Source organism: Trachemys scripta, chromosome 7 (assembly GCF_013100865.1).
Source record: "Trachemys scripta elegans isolate TJP31775 chromosome 7, CAS_Tse_1.0, whole genome shotgun sequence".
In the NCBI taxonomy this organism is placed as follows: domain Eukaryota; kingdom Metazoa; phylum Chordata; order Testudines; family Emydidae; genus Trachemys; species Trachemys scripta.
The window spans coordinates 52959172-52981919 of record NC_048304.1 but is presented as its reverse complement, the minus strand read 5'-3'; the positions used below and the strand labels follow the sequence as shown (position 1 = coordinate 52981919).

At 47.0% G+C, this 22748-nt stretch overlaps 1 protein-coding gene across 1 annotated transcript in view; it reads right to left on the bottom strand.

The window, feature by feature from the left end:
• Positions 1 to 22371, bottom strand: part of LOC117880272 (E3 ubiquitin-protein ligase TRIM68-like) — a 43637-nt gene extending 21266 nt beyond the window's left edge. The window contains exon 1 of the mRNA XM_034776283.1: positions 21985 to 22371. The gene's annotated coding sequence lies outside the window, so the exon portion shown is untranslated. The remainder of the gene's footprint in view (positions 1 to 21984) is intronic.
• Positions 22372 to 22748: the final 377 nt, after the last annotated feature.

The window sequence follows — 22748 nt, the reverse complement described above, 5'->3', positions numbered from 1 at the left end:
GCAAACCATTGATTACTACTCATAGAGTACAGTCTTTCAAACAGTTGTGCATCCACCAGTCAGTTCATCTAGACCACATTTCTCTAGTTTGCTTATGTGAATATCATGTGGAACTGTGTCAAAAGCCATCCTAAAATCAAGTTAGATCACGTCTACTGCATCTCCCCTATCAAGTAGGCCAGAAACCCTATCAAAGGAAGAAATTTGGTTTGGCATGATTTGTTCTTGACAAAATGCATCCTGGCTTTTCCTTATAACTCTATTATCCACTAAGTGCTTACAAATTGATTGTTTAATAATTTGTTCCAATATCTTTCCAGGTATCAAAGTTAGGCTGACTGGTCTATAATTTCCCAGGTCCTCTTTGTACCCCTTTTGAAAAATAGGTACTATGTTTGCCCTTCATTTGTCCTCTAGGACCTCACCTGTCCTCCTTCTCAAAGATAATCACTAATTGTTCTGAGATTCAGCTAGTGATGAACTTCAGCTAGTCCTCAGCTGTTCTTCCACATTCCAGCAGTACTGGTCAGGGACTGTAAGGGGGATGGTTCCTTATTCAATGCCGGGGAGAAAGTATGCCCTAGTAACAGCAATAAGAAATATATTTGGTACCAGCAGACTTCTCTGCACCACTGTTGGTTCCGGATCCAACACTGATCCAGATGTTGGTATTGGCATGAGTGTTAAATATGTAGGTTTCAGTATTGATATTAGTCCTAGTGTTGGTGCCAGTGGAGTTTGTTGCAGCACAGACTGCTTCCACACACCCAGTTTCGATACCTGGTGAGATTTGGAAGATTTTAAGATTTTAAGATGTTAAGAGTAACAAGAAGGGTTTCTTCAGGTATGTTAGCAACAAGAAGAAAATCAAGGAAAGTGTGGGCCCCTTACTGAATGAGGGAGGCAACCTAGTGACCGAGGGTGTGGAAAAAGCTAATGTACTCAATGATTTTTTTGCCTCTGTCTTCATGAACAAGGTCAGCTGCCAGATTGCTGCACTGGGCAGTACACTATGGGGAGAAGGTGACCAACCCTCTGTGGAGAAAGAAGTGGTTCGGGACTATTTAGAAAAACTGGACGTGCACAAGTCCATGGGGCCGGATGCGCTGCATCCCAGGGTGCTAAAGGAGTTGGCGGATGAGATTGCAGAGCCATTAGCCATTATTTTTGAAAACTCATGGCGATCGGGGGAGGTCCCAGATGACTGGAAAAAGGCTAATGTAGTGCCCATCTTTAAAAAAGGGAAGAAGGAGGATCTGGGGAACTACAGGCCAGTCAGCCTCACCTCAGTCCCTGGAAAAATCATGGAGCAGGTCCTCAAGGAATCAATTATGAAACATTTAGAGGAGAGGAAAGTGATCAGGAACAGTCAGCATGGATTCACGAAGGGGAAGTTGTGCCTGACTAACCTAATTGCCTTCTATGATGAGATAATTGGCTCTGTGGATGAGGGGAAAGCAGTGGATGTGTTATTCCTTGACTTTAGCAAAGCTTTTGATATGGTCTCCCACAGTATTCTTGCCGCCAAGTTAAAGAAGTATGGGCTGGATGAATGGACTGTAAGGTGGATAGAAAGCTGGCTAGATCGTCGGGCTCAACGGGTAGTGATCAATGGCTCCATGTCTAGTTGGCAGCCGGTTTCAAGCGGAGTGCCCCAAGGGTCGGTCCTGGGGCCGGTTTTGTTTAATATCTTTATTAATGATCTGGAGGATGGTGTGGACTGCACTCTCAGCAAGTTTGCAGATGACACTAAACTAGGAGGCGTGGTAGATATGCTAGAGGGTAGGGATCGGATACAGAGGGACCTAGACAAATTAGAGGATTGGGCCAAAAAAAACCTGATGAGGTTCAACAAGGACAAGTGCAGAGTCCTGCACTTAGGACAGAAGAATCCCATGCACTGCTACAGACTAGGGACCGAATGGCTAGGTAGCAGTTCTGCAGAAAAGGACCTAGGGGTCACAGTGGACCAGAAGCTGGATATGAGTCAACAGTGTGCTCTTGTTGCCAAGAAGGCTAACGGCATTTTGGACTGTATAAGTAAGGGCATTGCCAGCAGATCGAGGAACGTGATCATTCCCCTTTATTCGACATTGGTGAGGCCTCATCTGGAATACTGTGTCCAGTTTTGGGCCGCACACTACAAGAAGGATGTGGAAAAATTGGAAAGAGTCCAAAAGAGGGCAACAAAAATGATTAGGGGTCTGGAGCACATGACTTATGAGGAGAGGCTGAGGGAACTGGGATTGTTTAGTCTCCAGAAGAGAAGAATGAGGGGGGATTTGATAGCAGCCTTCAACTACCTGAAGGGGGGTTCCAAAGAGGATGGAGCTCGGCTGTTCTCAGTGGTGGCAGATGACAGAACAAGGAGCAATGGTCTTAAGTTGCAGTGGGGGAGGTCCAGGTTGGATATTAGGAAAAACTATTTCACTAGGAGGGTGGTGAAACACTGGAATGCGTTACCTAGGGAGGTGGTGGAGTCTCCTTCCTTGGAGGTTTTTAAGGCCCGGCTTGACAAAGCCCTGGCTGGGATGATTTAGTTGGGAATTGGTCCTGCTTTGAGCAGGGGGTTGGACTAGATGACCTCTTGAAGTCCCTTCCAACCCTGATATTCTATGATTCTATGATTCTCTTTCAAGGTCATAAGAAGATAAGGACATAAGAATGGCCATACTGGGTCAGACCATAGGTCCATCTAGCCCAGTATCCTGTCTTCCGACAGTGGCCAATGCTAGGTGCTTCAGAGGGAATGAACAGAACAGGCAATCATCAAGTGATCCATTCCATCGCCCATCCTGGCTAGTAGCCGTTGATGGATCTATCCTCCATGAACTTATCTAGTTCTTTTTTGAACCCCTTTTTTTGTTATAGTCTTGGCCTTCACAACATCCTCTGGCAAAGCGTTCCATAGGTTGACACAGGTCTTCCCATGCCTATGCATGTTTGGGATACGGATCTTTTTTGCAAGCTTTGATCCCAGTGTTTTATGCAGCATCTATCAGTCTCCTTTGCTTTTCTCAGAATAGACAACTGAGACAATTGTTTCATCCCAGCCAGGACTGTTGTACCAGCCTGTCTGGGGCCATTTCCAATGGACAAGCTAGACCCTCCCACATCAACCTGGCCCCACATCAGTGTACTGTGCTTCCTATTCCCCTCACAGCACTGCCCACCAGACTGTCCCAAGGATGGACCAGGGCACACAGGCAAATGCCCTTGTGGGTGCAAATAATGTCAGGATATAGAATAATCACATGGTTTAAATAACTTGAGAAAAAAATGATTGGGGGAAGTTTGTTTCTGTGTGAACTTCCTGCCTTTCCTCATCACCCTCCCCTTCTCACCCAGTTTCATTGAGGGAGACTCCCTTTGGAACTGAAGAAAGCCAATTAAGCAGGGAGGGTTTGTGGGTTTTTAATGAATTTTCCCACCAGGTATTTTTAACTTAAGGAAAAATATGTATCCTTCTTTCATTTAGTCCATTTGCCTTCACTGTTTGGGTTGGGCGGGGGGGGGGGAGGAGGGTTTCTGGTTTCCCTTCTCAGGGGTGCTGTCCGGTGTGAAATACTGAGCTAAGGAAGAAGAAAGAGCTTGAGAGGTGCTGCTGATGGGTAACTTGAGCAACTGATTGCACCCAAACTGAGTGCAGCAGGTGAGGTAGCTCTGGATGTGCATTTTCCCTCTATCTCCCGGATCATAAGATCTGAGTGATACAAAAATCTTCAATGTATTTATCCTCACACCAGCTGTGTGAGAAGTGCTATCATCCCATTGTACAGATGAGGACTAAGGTACAGAGACATTAAGTGATTTGCATGAGGCCACACAAGTCTGGCAGAACAGAAAATACAACCCTGGTCTTCAGTCTCAGGTTCACCCCCTAACCCTTCCTCTGAAGTTATAGCTCCTTCATATGCAGTTCTAGCCCTTCTGCTTGACTGAGCTTATGTAGTTCTGTTGGGGAAGAGGTGACCTTAAAGGCACTGGAAGCTTGATGGGGCAGACCTCAGTAGCATTCTTGAGCTATGAAAATTTACATTGAGGATCTGCCCAGAACTGTCTTACCAGAGATAAATAAATAAACAAAATGTAGAACAGAGAGCACTTTAAATTTAGGATCTTTCCCAGCACAATGATAATGGTCCTGCAATGCTTCTCAACCTATTTACCATTGTGGGCCACAAATATAGCTCTCTGTGTGTTAGGTGGGCCGCATCCACACACTATATATACTACCTCTACATCTACAAAAACAATAAGGTTTAGTATTTGTTACATGACAGCAATAGTACCTTTCATTTCAACATTGGAAAATGTCTACCAAGAGCATTTTAAATTAGCAAATAAATCAAAACATTAACCATTAAAATTAATTAATTTACTGTAAGGCTGGCATGGCGTGGTGTATTGCCACCCTTACTTCTGTGCTGCTGCTGGCGGCACAGCTGGGCTGAGTACCTGAAGAGCACGGCTGCGGAGCTTGCCTGCAAAGATGGGGAGCCCTGCCCAGTGTGGGATGCCCCCCCAGCCAGGTCTGTCCCTCATGAACCCAGTCCCCCCACCCAGAGAATTTCCCCCCCCCCCCCCCGATCACCCAACCCCTCTGGGTCTGTCCCTTCAGCATCCCGACCCCCGCAAAACTGGGCTGCCACATGTGCCTGCCCTTCAGAGACAGGGTGCCCTGTCCAGGGCAAAACACCCCCCCTAGGGACTGCCCCCTCCAGCATCCAGTCCAGCACCCAAGAACTGCCCCCCACGCACCCAGCCCCCCACCTAGGGACTGCCCCATAGCACCTGCCAGCAACTGCACCCAGCCCCCACAAGGACTGCCCCCCAGCACTCAATCTCCCTATCCAAGTTTGAAAGGATAAATTTTTATTGGTAAATGTCAGTAATTGTTGATTTCAGCGCACACACATACACAAAGCAATGAAAAAAATATTTACATTGTTAATCATCAATATATACAGATAGACAAAGTAAGAAAAATGCTGCTTGAGAACTAGTTTGATGTAAGGATATTTACTTTGTCAACATTGCATGACAAAATACACAATTTGTGCTTTAATGGTTATAAAGCTTTAACGAATCTCAACGTTTACTGCCATTAAATAATTATTGTCTGACCACCCCTTATTTACAGACTCTCCTGCAACAGTGAACATTTCACTAGATAAAAATTGGAAAAACATGTTTAAAATCCCCAATTTTGCACAACTGTGAACATTTGAACAAATAAAAATAGAGAAAATGCTTAAAAATAAACATCAAATGTTATCGATCAAAATTATAAAAAACACACTGAATTCTGCCAAGCCTGCCTCTGAGGAGTAGGGGAGAGTGTAAAGTCCCTTGGGGGAAGAGGGGAAGTGTGTAGGGCTGTGTGAGGGAGTGGGGCTTTGAGGATATTGGGAGGCATGGGGGAGAGGGGTTAAGCTGTACATTTTATTGCATAAGAAATGTCACCTTGACTCTGTATGTCCCAGTTTTCTAATATTTGTTGTTTGGTTTTTATTCTAACACTAATATTCCTGTTGCCCCTTTGCCCCGTGGTAGCAGATTTTACAGCAGGTCATTTTCCCATTGCAGGAGAATTTGGTGACCCAGAGTCAAGGTATTTTCTAGTGTAATATAATAATTTTTTACAGTGTGTGCATGGGTCCTATTTCCTTCTATGTTCTCATCATATTACCATGCAACATCTGCTTCTACTGGTGTTTGGTCAGCAGGGAATGACCGTGGTCCTGTCTGCTCCCTCCAGGGAAAACAAAATGGAACAAAACAAAAAAAGCATTAATCTGGGGGAAAAATCCACAAAAATCACTTCATATTTTTTGAAAATATTTGATCTCCCATCATTGTGAGGGCTTCAGCAGTGTTGGGAGTGGTCATTTAATAATCAGAATAGGAACAAGAAACACTTCAACAATTTTTAAGGCACTAAAATAACTCCACTTCTCATGAACTAATGCATAAAATGGGTAAGCTATGCCATGAATCACACCCTGACTTTGAATAGCATTTACCAATCTCACTGTCACACTGACTTCTCTCCTTCATTGTGTGTGTGTGTGTGTCTGTGTGTGTGTGTGTCTGTGTGTGTGTGTGTGACAATTAGTGCTGCCCACTCTTCCATGTTTGGTAAGGTGTGTGCCCCAAGCACCAGGCTATAGTTATTCTCACACTCATGCTGACGCCCAATGACTATGGAAGTATTTCTATACAATGGAACAGCTTCTACAGGGGAGACTGAGGCCTGGTCTACACTACGAGTTTAGGTTGACTTTAGCAGCGTTAAACTGAATTAAGCCTGGACACATTCACACGACCAAGCCCTTTCTTTCGACTTAAAGGGCCCTTTAAACCGGTTTCTTTACACCACCTTCGACGAGGGGATTAGCGATAAAATCAGCCTTTGCGGGTCGGAATTGGGGTAGTGTGGACGGAATTCGACGTTATTGGCCTCCGGGAGCTATCCCACAGTGCTTCATTGTGACCGCTCTGGACAGCACTCTCAACTCAGATGCACTGACCAGGTAGACAGGAAAAGACCCGCGAACATTTGAATTTCATTTTCTGTTTGCCCAGCGTGGAGAGCACAGGTAACCACGCAGAGCTCATCAGCAGAGGTAACCATGATGGAGTCCCAGGATCGCAAAAGAGCTCCAGCATGGACCGAACGGGAGGTACGGGATCTGCTCGCCATATGGGGAGATGAATCAGTGCTAGCTGAACTCAGTAGCAGTAAAAGAAATGGCAAAGTATTAGAAAAGATCTCCAAGGCCATGAAGGACCGAGGCCATAACAGGGACACACAGCAGTGCCGCGTGAAAATTAAGGAGCTACGGCAAGCCTACCACAAAGCCAGAGAAGCAAATGGAAGGTCCGGGGCAGAGCCGCAAACTTGCCGCTTCTACGCGGAGCTGCATGCCATTCTAGGGGGTGCAGCCACCACTACCCCAACCGTGTGCTATGACTCTGTCAATGGAGAAACACACAGGGAAGAGGGTTCAGGGAACGAGGAAGATGAGGATGGAGGTAATGTAGGTAGCTCACAGCAGCAAGGAAGCGGAGAAACCGGTTTCCCCAACAGCCAGGATATGTTTGTCACCCTGGACCTGGAACCAGTAACCCCCGAACTCACCCAAGATCCTGAGGGCACACAGGGGACCTCTGGTGAGTGTACCTTTGTAAATATTACACATGGTTTAAAAGCAAGCGTGTTTAATGATTAATGATTAATTTGCCCTGGCAATCGCGGCCAGTACAGCTACTGGAAAAGTCTGTTAACGCGTATGGGGATGGAGCGGAAATCCTCCAGGGACATCTCCAGAAAGCTCTCCTTGATGTACTCCCAAAGCCTTTGCAAAAGGTTTCTGGGGAGGGCTGCCTTATCCTGTCCGCCATGGTAGGACACTTTACCACGCCAGGCCAGTAGCACGTAGTCTGGAATCATTGCATAACAAAGCATGGCAGCGTATGGACCTGGTGTTTGCTGGCATGCAAACAACATCCATTCCTTATCTCTCTTTGTTATCCTCAGGAGAGTGATATCATTCATGGTCACCTGGTTGAAATGGGGTGATTTTATTAAGGGGACACTCAGAGGTGCCCGTTCCTGCTCTTCTGAACAGAAATGTTCCCCGCTGTTAGCCACGCGGTGGGGGGAGGGGTGAAGTGATCATCCCAGAGAATTGTGTGTGTGTGTATGGGGGTGGTTTGGTTGGGTTTGTGCTGCATGTTAACCTGGAAACCACAGCCCCTCCTTTTACATTGAAAACCCATTTTAAATGGCCAACCCAATTCATCCTTGATATGGGAAATGAGGGCGCTGCTGTTTGAAACCATTCCCACATGTTACCATGGCTGCCTGCAAGCCGAAATCTGTTGCCTGGCACTGCGTGAGTGATCTCTCATACCAAACCGGCAGGCCCTCACTATAAGAGGAAAAATGTGACCTTGTAACGAAAGAGTGTACCCATTGTTCTCTAAAATGTGTCTTTTTTAACCACCTCTCCCTTCTCCTTCACAGAGGCTAGTGAACATTAGAAAGAGAAAACGGGACGATAAGTTCACAGAGCTCCAGATGTCCTCCCACGCTGATAGAGCACAGCAGAATGCGTGGAGGCAGTCAATGTCAGACATGAGAAAAGCACAATATGAACGAGAGGAGAGGTGGCGGGCTGAATCGCGGGATGAAAAGAGCAAGTGGCGGGCTGAAGATGATAGGTGGCGTCAGCTTGCAGACAGAAGGCAAGAGTCAATGCTCCGTCTGCTGGAGCATCAAACTGATATGCTCCAGCGTATGGTTGAGCTGCAGGAAAGGCAGCAGGAGCAGAGACCGCCGCTACAGCCCCTGTGTAACCAACAGCCCTTCTCCCCAAGTTCCATAGCCTCCTCACCCAGACGCCCAAGAACACGGTGGGGGGGCCTCCAGCCACCCAGTCACTCCACCCCAGATGATTACCCAAGCATCAGAAGGCTGGCCTTCAATAAGAGTTAAAGTTTTAAAATGCAGTGTGTCCTTTTCCATCCCTCCTCCCCTACCCATCCCATGCTACCTTGGCAATTATCCCCTTACTTGTGTGAGGAATTAATAAAGAATGCATGAATGTGAAATAACAATGACTTTATTGCCTCTGCAAGCCGTGCTCGAAGTGGGGAGGGGAGGGTGGGGTGGTTGGTTTACAGGGAAGTAGAGTGAACCGGGTGGGGGGGGGCGGAGGGTTTATCAAGGAGAAACAAACAGAAGTTTCACACCATAGCCTGGCCAGTCACAAAACTCGTTTTCAAAGCTTCTCTGATGCGCACCGCGCCCTGCTGTGCTCCTCTAACCGCCCTGGTGTCTGGCTGCGTGTAATCAGCGGCCAGGCGAGTTGCCTCAACCTCCCACCCCGCCATAAATGTCTCCCCCTTACTCTCACAGATATTGTGGAGCGCACAGCAAGCAGCAATAACAATGGGAATATTCTTTTCGCTGAGGTCTGAGCGAGTCAGTAAGCTGTGCCAGCGCGCTTTTAAACATCCAAATGCACATTCCACCACCATTCGGCACTTGCTCAGCCTATAGTTGAATAGGTCCTGACTCCTGTCCAGGCTGCCTGTGTACGGCTTCATGAGCCATGGCATTAAGGGGTAGGCTGGGTCCCCAAGGATCACGATAGTCATTTCAACATCCCCAACGGTTACTTTCTGGTCCGGGAAGAAAGTCCCTTCCTCCAGCTCTCGAAACAGACCAGAGTGCCTGAAGACGTGAGCATCATGTACCTTTCCTGGCCATCCCACGTTGATGTTGGTGAAACGTCCCTTGTGATCCACCAGGGCTTGCAGCAGCATTGAAAAGTACCCCTTGCGGTTTATGTACTCGGTGGCTTGGTGCTCTGGTGCCAAGATAGGGATATGGGTTCCATCTATGGCCCCACCACAGTTTGGGAATCCCATTTCAGCAAAACCATCCACTATTGCCTGAACGTTGCCCAGAGTCACTACCCTTGATATCACCAGGTCTTTCATTGCCCTGGCAACTTGGATCACAGCAGCCCCCACAGTAGATTTGCCCACTCCAAATTGATTCCCGACTGACCGGAATCGTCCCACACCTGCAGCACGATGCGGTCCCACCAGTCTGTGCTTGTTTCCCGTGCCCAGAATCGGCGTTCCACAGCTATAACCTGCCCCAGTAACATCATGATTTCCACATTGCTGGGGCCTGTGCCTTGTGAGAGGTCTATGTCCATGTCAATTTCCTCATCACTCTCTTCGCCGCACTGCAATCGCCTCCTCGGCTGGTCCGGGTTTCGCCTTGGCATGTCCTGGCTCTGCATATACTCCAGGACAATGCGCGTGGTGTTCATAGTGCTCATAATTGCCGCGGTGATCTGAGCAGGCTCCATGATCCCAGTGCTAGCTATGGCGCCTGGTCTGAAAAAAGGCGCGAAACTAGTATCTGACGGACCAGGGGAAGGAGGGAGGGCGGGCCAAGTGACGACATGACGTACAGGTACAGGGAATTAAAATCAAGAAAGATGGCTGTGCATCAGGGAGAAACACAAACAACTGTCACACAGAATGGTCCCCCCAAAGATTAAACTGAAAACCCTGGGTTTAGCAGGCCGTTGATTTGACGGAGGGAGGGGGAAGCAAATGAATACAGAACAAATCTATTTTTTACATCTTAAGACGACGGTGCAGCATGACTGATAGCCCTCGGCATCTTCTGGGTGCTTGGCAGCAAATACTGGGCGCTTGGCAGTTAGTGTACTAAGACTGATAGCCACATTTTTCCTGTATGATGACGATGGCCTTCAGGCCTATTGCACGATCTGCTGCTCAGGGAAGACTCTGCTAATGTGCAATGATCCAACTTGTAATAGGACGGTTACCAGTCGTAATACACCATCTACTGCCAAAAGGCAAAAGGCAAGGGACTGGTGCAATGCAGCCCTACGGCTGCCAGCCCCACAGCTGCCAGCACCCAGATCGCCGATGAAGGCTACCAGTCATGCTGCACCGTCTACCGCCAAAAGGCAGTTAGCTGCTGCTGCTGTGTAGCAATGCAGTCCCATGTCTGCCGGCACCCAGAGGACATATGGTGATGGTGAGCTGAACTGAGCTGAGCGGGCTCCATGCTTGCTGTGGTATGTTGTCTGCACAGGTAACCCAGGTAAAAAGGTGCGAATCTATTTTCTGCCGTTGCTGTGATGGAGGGGGAGGGGCCTGACGACATGTACCCAGAACCTCCCGCGACACTGTTTTGCATCATTCGGGCATTGGGATCTGAACCCAGAATTCCAATGGGTGGCGGAGACTGCGGGAACTGTGGGATAGCTACCCATAGTGCAATGCTCCGGAAGTCGATGCTAGCCTCGGTACTGTGGACGTGGTCCGCCGACTAGAGCACTTAGAGCATTTTATGGGGGGACACACACAATCGGCTGTATACAACCGATTTCTATAAAACCGGCTTCTATTAATTCAACCTAATTTCGTAGTGTAGACATACCCTGAGAGAACTCGCATTAGAATAGCCCACAGCTCAGTGATGAACACCTGCTTGTGAGAGGTGGGAGACCACCTGTTCAAATCCTTTTCCCCCTGAGGCAGGCGGGAAGGGGGGAATTGAGCCAAGGTGTGGGAGACCCAGGTTAAGTGCTTGTTCTAACCACAAGGCTAACAGTTATAAGGTAGGCAGCTGCAGAAGCTCCTCCTCCTGACAGATTCTGAATGGGACCTGAGTGGGCAGGAGGCCTCTGAGCACACCTTCTGGATTAGACCCTGCAAGCATGATAGGTATATGGATGTCTGTCTGCCCCTGCTCTGTGGATTGCACTGGGGCTCTCAGTGGGAGACAGGCATCCAGCTGCCAAGAGTGAGGCAGAACTCAGGCACTTAGGACCTTTTACCAAGAAAATTCAGGTGTCTACAGGGTTGGGGGGTAGGGTGTGTGTGAACTGCAGTGGTACCAAAACTGGGACTTAGGTACCTATAGTTGACTTGTGAATCTGGCCTCAGATACTGTGGTGATGGACCCAGGATAAGGCCTGATGGACACACAGCATTTGTACCAGCATAACGATGTCAGTTATGGATGGGATTTTTTGTACTGATACAGTTATACTGGTACAACCTCCAGAGCGGACACAGTTACAGCGGTGTCAATATATTTATACAAGTTCAGCTGTGTGAGGAGAAGGGGAGCGGAAGAAAGGGAAAGCAAACTAACAAAAATGTTGTGGTTTTTCATTATATAAAAATTTCATATGACATTTTTTATTTTCATTAAAAGTCTTTTTAACACTTCTTGCTCTAGATCCTCACATCCAGGCTAGGTATAAATTGTGCTGATTCTTTCTCCACAACATCTCTAAGACGCAGCCTCTCCCATCCACCCACACAGCTGAAACGCTTATCCAAGTTCTCATTATTGTGTATCTCAATTGCCGCAGCATCCTTTTCCTTGGCCTTGACAATGCCACCTCACTTGCTCATGTCCACTAAGAATGCTGCTGCAAAGTCATGCTCTTAACCTCATCACTTTGCCCGTCACCCCTCTCTTTGCATCCTTTCACTGACTCCCCCTTCTCTACCACATCAAACATAACCTGCTTGTCTTCGTTTTCAAGGCCCTTTCTGACTTATCTCCACCCAATTATCATCTCCCATTCACTACCAAAAGGTCGACTCCGACCTCCAATCAGCCCATAGGACCAGCCTCCATCCCCCCTTCTTACATTGCAAATAAGCACCTTCATGCTTCCTCCCATGCTGCCCCTCAGGCCTCAAAGAAACTACCCATAAACATCCACAAAGCTCCCTCATTCTCCTCCTTCAAATCCCTCCTTACAACTCTTCTTTGCCCTGATGTCTACAAAAGGCTGGACAACAGTTAGGCCACAGTTGTACCGAGACCACCACCTTTCCTGCTGAGCAGTGCTGTCTCTTTGTTTCCTTGTGCTGCCCTGTCTGGCTGGCTGTACCCAGCTGGTGGCTTAGACTGTACGCTCTCAGGTGCAGGGACCATCATTTCATTCTGTGTTTGTACAGCACCTAGCACAGTGGAATCCTGGTCCATAAGTTGGACTCCTAGACACTGTGCTAATACAAATAATATAGAGAAATAATAAAACAATAATGTAGCTAATACCCACTTCCAGGCCCCTTTACGCTGCCAGAGTGGTATGAAGGGGCTTCAATGTAACTGACAACCAGTCCCACTTTTTAACTCAATGTTCTTTGAGGTGGGTCAATGGCCAGGTATAAGGGACCACTGAAATTGAAAAGGTATCCATTAAAATGTGGTCATCTAGCCCACATGAAGCCTATAAACTTTGGCAGACAAGCTGGTGGGGGGTCAAAGGGGAGCTGAAGAGCTAGTAGCCAATGACATAACAAACAAGGGATTCTTTATGCAGAGATCTTTAGTCAGCTTTCTATGAATATCTAGAAAAGCTTATACTGTACATCTGGGATTTTCAGTGGAGTCTGAGGGAGGGAGGTACCCGACTCTGATGGAATTTCAATATTTATAAAGAAATCCCCACTCTTATCTGGCTTATCATGACAGATCCCAAAGGGAAGTGGCCACCTTGCAGATTGAACTCTACCACATCAATCTCTACCTAAATCTTTAACATGGCCCAGCTGGATATTCATTTTATGTCCATCAGTGGTGATCTTATCACACCACTTTTGGTGGCCATGTGCTGTGTTGCAGCATTCTGTGGGAAACGTGTTTTGGAATTCCTCGCTATTCCAGCCTAATAAAATATCCATGCCTTGAAAAACATCAAAACCGATGGAGATGATTATCGGATTCAGCTTTAAATATCCTTCAATACTTTATTGACATAACTCTGTTTTAATTTATGACTGAGAAAAAGGCAGAGAGAGAAGAAATCTTTAATAAAACTTAGTTGGGAAATCATATGAGCTGAGATTAGGTGTAGGGGGGCTGGTCAGTGACAATGTTTCTGATTACACTGCTCTACAGCCAAAATGCTTCTGAAATAAATGTAGTCAAACTTTACTAATTCTGGGTCACTGAGAACGAAAATTATGCTTAAAATTGTTGATTGGCTCTAGTTTTCAAGATATGCTATTGGGTCAGTATATACGACCCTTGATTTGGGATTGGCAGAGGATAAGTGAGTTATAAAGGGAAGGGATCTCAATTTAAATTAGAAATGACTAAAATACATCTTTGACTGGATCTATGAATAAATCTATGACTGGGTTTGGACAGTACTTGCTTTTTAGGCAAAACAATGAATGATGCAATCTGAAGCTGGTATTGCGTCATACACGATATGAATTGCATCATGTTATTCCTAGAAGTCATGGATGATGCAATCATAACGAAGCTTACATCACTCTGCTGAACAAATTGCCCTATATCAGCTCTAGAAATCATACAGTGTCGTGCTCTCTTATTTGTCAGTGTTTGATTTTGCAAAGGGACACATTTCTGTTTAGCCAAAGTGAGGAGAGATGCCTCGTACTTGTGTGAACAGTGCAGATAACTTCTGCTATGTTTGTGGTGAAGTGACTTTTGCATCACAAAAGCGCAGTATCACCACTATGGTTAAGAAAGCCTATCACCTTTATTTTGGCTGCAAAATTGGAGATCAGGACAAGAGGTGGGCCCCACACATATGCTGCAACACTTGTGCAACGAATCTTCGCCAGTGGTTGAACAGGAAAAGGAAATCTATGCCTTTTGCAATGCCAATGATTTGGAGAGAGCCAACAGATCATACCAGCAATTGTTACTTCTGCATGGTGTCCTCCAGTTGGGAAAGGTGTGCCAAAGAAGAAAAAGTGGACTGTGCATTATCCAAACATTCCATCAGCTATATGCCCAGTACCCCACGGAGAAGGGCTGCCGGTTCCTGATGCACCAGAATCACTCTCACTTGAGTCAGACGAGGAAGAGGAAGAGGATGAAACTTCTGGTCCTGAACCATCAATGTCACAGGACCCACATTTTCTCTCATCCTCCTCCTCTGAACCACACCTCATAACACAAGGTGAACTGAATGACCTTGTGTGACGAAGTGGGGAGGTTTCTTGTTTTCTGTGGAGTTTCAATGATTTGCATGCAGAGGGGGTGGGACTCAGTTTCCCTGGGTATTACTGGTTTAACGAGGTGAGGGGAGAGGAAGTGTGTTTTGCAAAGGACTGGAGAGAGGACTTGGGGACCCAGCCGATGTCCGGGAGGATGGATACCCCAGCGAGCAGTGACCTGGCGACCTGGTGACCCGGAGACCCATCTGAGGAGACGCAGCCAGTTCTGGCCAGTGGGCGGACAATGGGCTGCAGAGCGAGGACCCAGTGACCTAACCAGCCGGTTCCAGCCAGAGGACAGAACCGAGGAGAGGAGGCCCCGGTTTACGACCCTGTTTACCTGGAGAGAAGACAATGGACAGAGGCAGGGCCTGGGGCCGGTGATCTCAGAGCCCAGCTGGGAGCAGGGGAGCTCTGGGCTGGAGACGGGGAGCAAGCAGAGCCCACCTGGATGCAGAGAGAGTGGGATGTGCTGGGCTGAGGGAGGCCAGGCCTGAGGCCCTGAGAGTTTCCTGTGCTGTGTTCAACTCTCAATAAATCCTCCTGTTTTATGCTGGCTGAGAGTCACTCCGGTCTAGAGAACAGAGTGGCATCAACCCCTTTGGAGGTGGAGGCCCGGGGGGTCCAGAGCGAGTGGACTCCCTGAGGGGGCCAATGGCGAGAAACAGGTGTGCTAGGGCTCTGAGAGGTGCGGTTCCAGGAAGTGGAGGGGCCTGACCCCAAGAGAGAGTGGACCCCCGAGAAGGGCTGTCTCACTGAAAGGGGCACCCCCCACGGACTGCACGGGGCCAAGAGTGGGCACGATCTGTGAGTCCGTGACACCTTGTCAGGGATTTGGAACTACCCAAGAGTAAGGCAGAGCTGTTGGGCTCCAGAATACAGCAGTGGAATCTCCTGGCAGGTGATGTTAGGGTTTCCATGTTCCATGACAGTCAAAAGGATCTTGTCCCATTCTTCTTCATGGAAGGTGATCTTGTAGCCTGCAACAACATCGATGGTGTGATGGCAGCCCTCAACATCGTTCACGATCCAGATGAGTGGAGACTGTTCATTGATTCATTGAAGACGAGTCTTAAAGCTGTTTTACTGCATAATGGCAATGTTTTGCCATCAATTCCAGTTGGTCATGCAGTCCATATGAAGGAAACCTATGACAACATGAAACAACTTTTGAGGTGCATAAACTATGACCAACATCAGTGGCAGTTTTGTGGCGATTTGAAGGTTGTTGCTCTTTTGCTTGGTCTGCAGACTGGATACACAAAGTACTGCTGTTTTCTCTGCGAATGGGATAGTCGTGCAAGAGATTCCCACTACATCAAGAAAGATTGGCCACTCCAACAGTCATTGGAGCCTGGGAGGAAAAGTGTTCAGCATCCACCACTTGTTGAATCAAGGAAGATTTTGATACCACCCTTACACATCAAGCTGGGTCTGATGAAGAACTTTGTCAAGGCCATTGACAAAACACAAGCAGCTTTCAAGTACCTCTGTGGAAAATTTCCAAGGGTTAAGTGAAGCTAAGATAAAGGAAGGTGTCTTTGTTGGTCTTCAGATTCGTGAACTTCTTCGAGATGATGCATTTGACCATGCACTGCGTGGCAAGGAAAAGACGGCATGGAAAGCCTTCCAGTTAGTGGCAATAAATTTTCTTGGAAACAACAAGGCAGACAACTACAGGGTGTTGGTGGAAAACCTCCTCAAGGCATACAAAAGCCTTGGTTGCAACATGTCACTAAAGGTACCTTTTTTGCATTCTCATCTAGATTTTTTTTCCACCAAACTCCGGAGCAGTGAGCGACGAGCACGGTGAGCAATTTCAAATGGAGCCCATCAGAGCTTCCAGACTATTGCTGGACAGTGACAAGAGATGCTCCATTTAATGAATACAAGAGACAAGCCAAGAAGCGCCGAGTAGACACTGAATAGGACTAAACTATGTACATAATAGTTTTTTGTCTTTTTTTTCATAATAAATTTTATTTATATAACCCTTTCGCTGATTTTTAAAGTGTTACATAAACAGGACAGGTGAAATATCATGTAAAGCAACCATAAACACATGAAAAGACCTAGGTTTACAATTTATGATTAAAACTCTACTATCTACACAATATACATAGACATAAAATGTAAAAACTTAAATATCTTAGAAACAGTAGCCAATCAGTTGTTTTAATTGTCATATTTGAATTCAGCACATCAAAATACATAATAAATAGCACATTTTATCTCTGAAGCAGATGACTTCTCAAAAATTGTAGACCAGTGTTATTAGTGTGCGTTTCAGTGGTGTGTTCACGTTACTTTAACAAAGAAGTTTTCATATGTGAATTTTCTCTTAATTTTTAATATAAACACCACCTGAAAGCTCACCCTTTGTATATGACAACAATCACTTCCAACACTCCCTCTCCATTTCAGATGGCAGAGCATCTGGAGGAAATAACAGAATAAGTGACATGAGATTTTACTTTGTCACATTTACGATGGCAATGCCACTATTAACTGACAATGTTTTTATTATGATAGAGGAATACGCACACAGAGATCTTTCTAAAGAGGCCAGATAAAAATTAATTTGAAGCCTTGCACTTTTATTTCCTCTTTCATTCAGGTATATCAAAGCTGTTGAATCAACCACCACTCAACATCACAACCATCTTAAGAAATACTATCAGTAGAAGAGTATTAGAACAACCATACTGAGTCAGACCAATGGTCCATCTAGCCCAGTATCCTGTCTTCTGACAGTTGCCCGTTGTGACAGGATCCCCTGGGTACAACCTGGAATTGGAGTATCACTGTGCCCCCTTAACTCTCCAGCCTGGGCGATCTCTCACAATGCTTTGCCAGTGACAAGCAGCAAATCCCTCCAGGCACTGTTATAACTCAGTACAACAGGATGTGGAGCCCCACACCCAGCTAAACTGCGTGAAAGGCACCAGCAAATCTCCCAAGCCCCAAGCCTTGCACCTCAGATATGTACCGTCTTGCCCTGGTCAGAAGCCTGGCCAGTGTTAGTTTATTACCCAGTCTGCCACTGGCCTTTGTAACCTGAGCTGAGATTTTCCAAGCACTTCAACCAAAACACATTGTTTTTGGTAAAATATAAAGCAGATTTATTAACTACAGAAAGATAGATTTTGAGTGATTATAAGTGGTAGGCACAAAAGGTCAGAGATAGATACCAAAGAAAATTAAAGGTAAGTGCACAGACTAAATCTTAAACCTTATTAGACTAGGCAGTATTTAGATCAAGCAGTTTTCTCACCCCACTGGATGCTGTAGGTAGATTTCAGTTCTTAATACACAGGCTTCCCCCTTAAGCCCAGGGCCAGTCTCCCCAGTTCAAATCTTTGTCTTCCCAGCATTCTTGTTGCTTCCAGCATAGGTGGGGAGGAGAAAGGCCAAAGCATGATGCCACTGTCCCCTATTTTATATCTCAGTACATATGCCTGGAAAACACTAGCCCACACATGTCCTGGTGGGCTTTGCTGAGTCACAGGTTGAGCAAAACCCAATTGGGAAGCCCTCTAACAATATTATAAATCCCTTATTTACAACTCCCCTGTTGATTAATGGTTACTTACCACCCTCCTGGGAGTGGCTCACCACCTAGCAGTAGAGACTCACAGAAATATGTTGTAAGTTTGATACAACCATACAGCAGTCATAACTTCATACATACTAATGATATACATATTTGGACAGAACAATGGGTTCCAGCAGATCATGTCCTTGCATATGATATCTTACGTGGCATGCTTTGTATAAAATATATCATAATTATATGATGGGGGTGAATATGGGGGTTTCAGGGTGCTGCTTTGAGGTACAGAATGCCACATCCATGTCAGTTGCTTTTGGCAGTTGAAGGTTTAGGAACTTGGGATTGCATCCCTGATCATCTTGGTTAATACCCATTGATAGACCTACTGTCCATAAAATTATCTTATTCTTTTCTGAATCCAGTTATTCTTTTTGGAAGAGTTATACTTTTGGCTTTCACAAGAAGTTCCACAGGTTGACTGTATGTTCTGTGAAGAAGTATTCCTTTTGTTTGCTTTAAACCTATTGCCTATTTATTTTATTTTGTGACCCCCGGTTCTTGTGTTATGTGAAGGGGTATATAACACTTCTCTATTTACTTTCTCCATGCCATTCATGATTTTATAGACCTCTAACATATCTCCCCTTAGTTGTCTCTTTTCTAAACTGATCAGTTTCAGTTATTTAAATCTCTACTCATATGGAAGTGGTTCCATACACCTAAGCACTCTGTTGCTCATTCTCTGTACCCTTTCCAATTCTAATATATCTTTATTGAGATGAGGAAACCAGAACTGCATGAAGTATTCAAGATGTGGGCATATCATGGAATTATATAGTTGCATTATATTTTGTTTTATTATATATCCCTTTCCCAATAAATAGTTCCTAACACTGTTAGTTTTTGTGACTGTCACTGTATGTCGAGCACATGTTTTCAGAGAACTATACAGGATGACTCCAAGATCTCTTTCTTGAGTGTAACAGCTAATTTAGACCCCATCATTTTGTATGTACAGTTGGGATTATTTTTTCCAATGTGCATCACTCTGCATTTATCAACACTGAATATCATCTGCCATTTTGTTGCCCAGTCATCCAGTTCTGGGAGATTCCTTTGTAACTCTTCCCAGTCAGCTTTGGATTGAACTATTTTGAGTAATTTTGTATCATCTGCAAAATTTTCCACCTCACTGTTCACCCCCTTTTTCTGATCATTTATGAATATGTTGAACAGAACAGATCTTTGAGGGATCCTGCTAATTACCTCTCTCCACTGTGAAAACTGACCATTTATTCCTACCTTTTGTTTCCTATTTTTAACCAGTTACTGATTCATGAGAGGACCTTCCCTCTTATCTCATGACTGCTTATTTTGCGAAGAGCCTTTGGTGAGGGACTGTGTCAAAGACTTTCTGAGAGTCCAAGTAAACTATATCCACTGGATCACTCTTGTCCACATGCTTGTTGACACCCTCAATGAATTAGATTGGTGAGGCATGATTTCCCTTTCCCACCAGTTTGTCTGGTTCTAAATTTAGGCTTACCAGCGTGTACTTGCAAGAATCACCTCTGGAACTTTTTTTTAAAAAATCAGTATTATGGTAGATTCCCTCCAGTCATCTGGTACAGAGTGAAAGGGTACATACCACAGGGAATAGTTCTGTAATTTTTTATTTGAGTTCCTTCAGAACTCATCTGATCCTGGTGACTTATTATTGTTTAATTTAACACCTCAGTCTGGGGCAGTTCCTTAGATCTGTCACCTAAAAAGAATGGCTTGGGTGTGGAGTTCTCCCCAACATCCGCTGCACTGAAGCCCATCTCCCCCTATTCCTTCCACGCCTCTGCACCCTAATCATCTCCTCCAAGGAAGCATTCACATTTTATTTTCTGAAATAACCTGAACACCTTCTGAATTTTCTGCTGTACTCAAATTACATTTCTCCAACATAAAAAGCCCCTTTGGACAGAGGCAACAGGCCAACAACTCATTTCCAGATTTCTGCCTAGAATGGGTTCTCAACTTACAATGTCTGGGTGTTGTTCTGGTTTAATGGCCACAGCACATTCCTTGAGCCATGCAGGTCACAGCAAAGCCTGGTGGCTAGTAACCCTCTTGGGTACTCTGCACATGTGCAGTATAATCCATTCAGTGCATGAGGAGAAAGCTCTAGCTGGTCTGGAGAGCTTAACTCTTTATTGAATAGAACATTTTAAATGTTGCTCCGCCTAAGACAGAGGTCCCCAAACTAGGGGGGCACGGAGGAATGTTTGGGGGGTGCGGCAGGCCTGGGCCAGCCCCCACAGGGAATGGGGAGGAGCACCACTCAAACCGACAGCACCCCCAGCTCTACCTCCGATCCCAGTTGCAGCCCCATCTCCTGGCCCCATCCCCAGCCTCAGTGCGGCTCCACACCCAGCCATGGGCCCGGCTGCTGGCCACCTCCACGGCCTGGCGGCAACTCCACTCCCGCCTCTGCCCCCAGTCTTGGCCCATGGCCATGGTCCATTTTCAGTCCCAGCCCCGGTCCTGGCCCCAGACCCACCCTCAGCTGCGGCTCCAGCCTGAGCCCCCTTATCTCTGTCCACACGTTTGACATCCTCAGGAACCACAGCACCCCTCCAAGCTCGGGGGAGGGCCGGGGAGAGGGGAGCAGACAGGGGTAAGGGGGGGCACAACCGTCAAAAGTTTGGGGCCACTGTCCTAAGAGGTAATGGGTGTCAGGCACATGGGAGGATAAATGCTAGTGAGATCCTTTGAGGTCCGATCAGAGCAATGACTTGATTCCCCAAGTGTGCACAAAAATTTGTTGGAAAATCCATCAATTGTAAGAAAAACGGTTGGGGGGGGACTATATCTTAGGAACTCCTTTGTCAAATGACCCCTAATTTGATCATTAACCCTATCCCTTGCTCCTATGAGGCACAGCAACTTACAAGGCAATCCAAGTATCTGTGCAGATTTGAGAGCACTAAGAAATGTCATCCTTAAAACAGAAAGGGCTTCTCAATTTTAACTATAGTGGTGCTGGTGCTCCTGCACAATTTGCCAGCTCTCTGCTGGCCTCAGGTTTCTCTCTTGCACAGCTTGTCTGCACTGAGGGCAGGAGACATCTGTATGCGATCTCTCTCAACACGGGGAGATGCAGGCTAGACAGAAACTGGGCCCACAGTCTAGAATGACAGGTTCTGATGTCGCAAGAAGCTTCACTCTGGAGACTTTTCCTAGGCTTCCTTGAGGCCCTGGCTCCCTCTGGAGAGTGGAAAAGGGTAAGTCTCACTTTCCTGAGCTCAGAGATATGCCCCAACTGCAGGGCAACTGCGAGTTTCCCTTCCTGAAACTGATTCATGCTGTTTGCTGAGATGTTAGGAACCCATTCAGAGAGTCACAGCCCTGGAGTCTTTTGTGAAAACATAGCATTGCCGACCTCCATGCGTCAGCCCCCTCAAAATAATGAAATTAACCCCCACATCGTTTTTTTTTTTTAATTATAACATGTTTTTGGTCTTTTTTGGTGTCTTGCCCCCCCCCATCCCCAGTTTGTGTGAGACAATTAGCTCCCCCCTCACCCACATCTACGGAGTGAATTGATGTCTGCCACCCTGCACAAGCTCCCACCCCCTCATCTGCCCGGCCCCCAGTCCAGCAATTAATCCGCCCCCAACCCTCAAATCAGTCCATTCCCCCACAGCCCCCGCATCAGTTCTGCCCCCCAGATCTGACTGACCCTTCAATCCTACCTAGCACCCACATCAATCCCCCATCACATCTCCCCCTCCCCCTGCCCCCACATCAATCCCCCACCACATCTGCCCCTCCCCAGCCCCCACATCAGTTCCACCCTCATATCCGCCCTTCAGCCTCACCTCTGCTCCTCCGGCAGCTCCTGGGGCTCTTCATGTCCCTCTCCCAGGCCTGGGGGCTGCCATGGGGTCCCCTCTCTCCCCTTCCAGGCCGGGTGGTGCGGGGAGAAGCAGAGGAGATGAGCTGGCTACTACTCACAGGAGGGAGGAGAAGAGGGAGGAGACAGTGCTGAGCTCGCTACCCTCGCGTGGGATCAGAGAATCCGCTTCCCATCACGATTTGCTACTTTGCTGTTACTGAGCAGGCTGGAGGGACCGGAACATGCTCAGCCACGTCTGCTGAAGCCGCTGCCCTCACTTGCATCCTAATCAGCTCACTGCAATCAAAGTGGGCAAGTCGGAGGGGCGGGGATGGGGGGGGTGGAATTTGTGCAGGAGCCAGATAGGAATGCCAGGCATCCGGTTTTCCACCGGAACTCATGGTCGAAAAGGGACCCTGGCGGCTCTGGTCAGCATGGGGGCCCGGGTCTAAGGCAGGCTCCCTACCTGCCCTGGCTCCACACTGCTCCCAGAAACGGCCGCCAGGTCCCTGCAGCCCCTAGGCGCTGGACAGCTAGGGACTGGGACTCGGGAGGTTCCATGCGCTTTCCCTGCCCCGAGTACTGGCTCCACAGCTCCTGTTTGCCGGGAACCCCAACGAATAGGAGCTGCGGGGGGCAGTGCCTGTGGGCGCGAAGACACTGCACACTGCCGCCTGGCTGCACATGCGCCTAGAGCCTGCAGGGACCTGGTGGCGGCTTCCTTGGAGCCACAGTAAGCACCGCTGG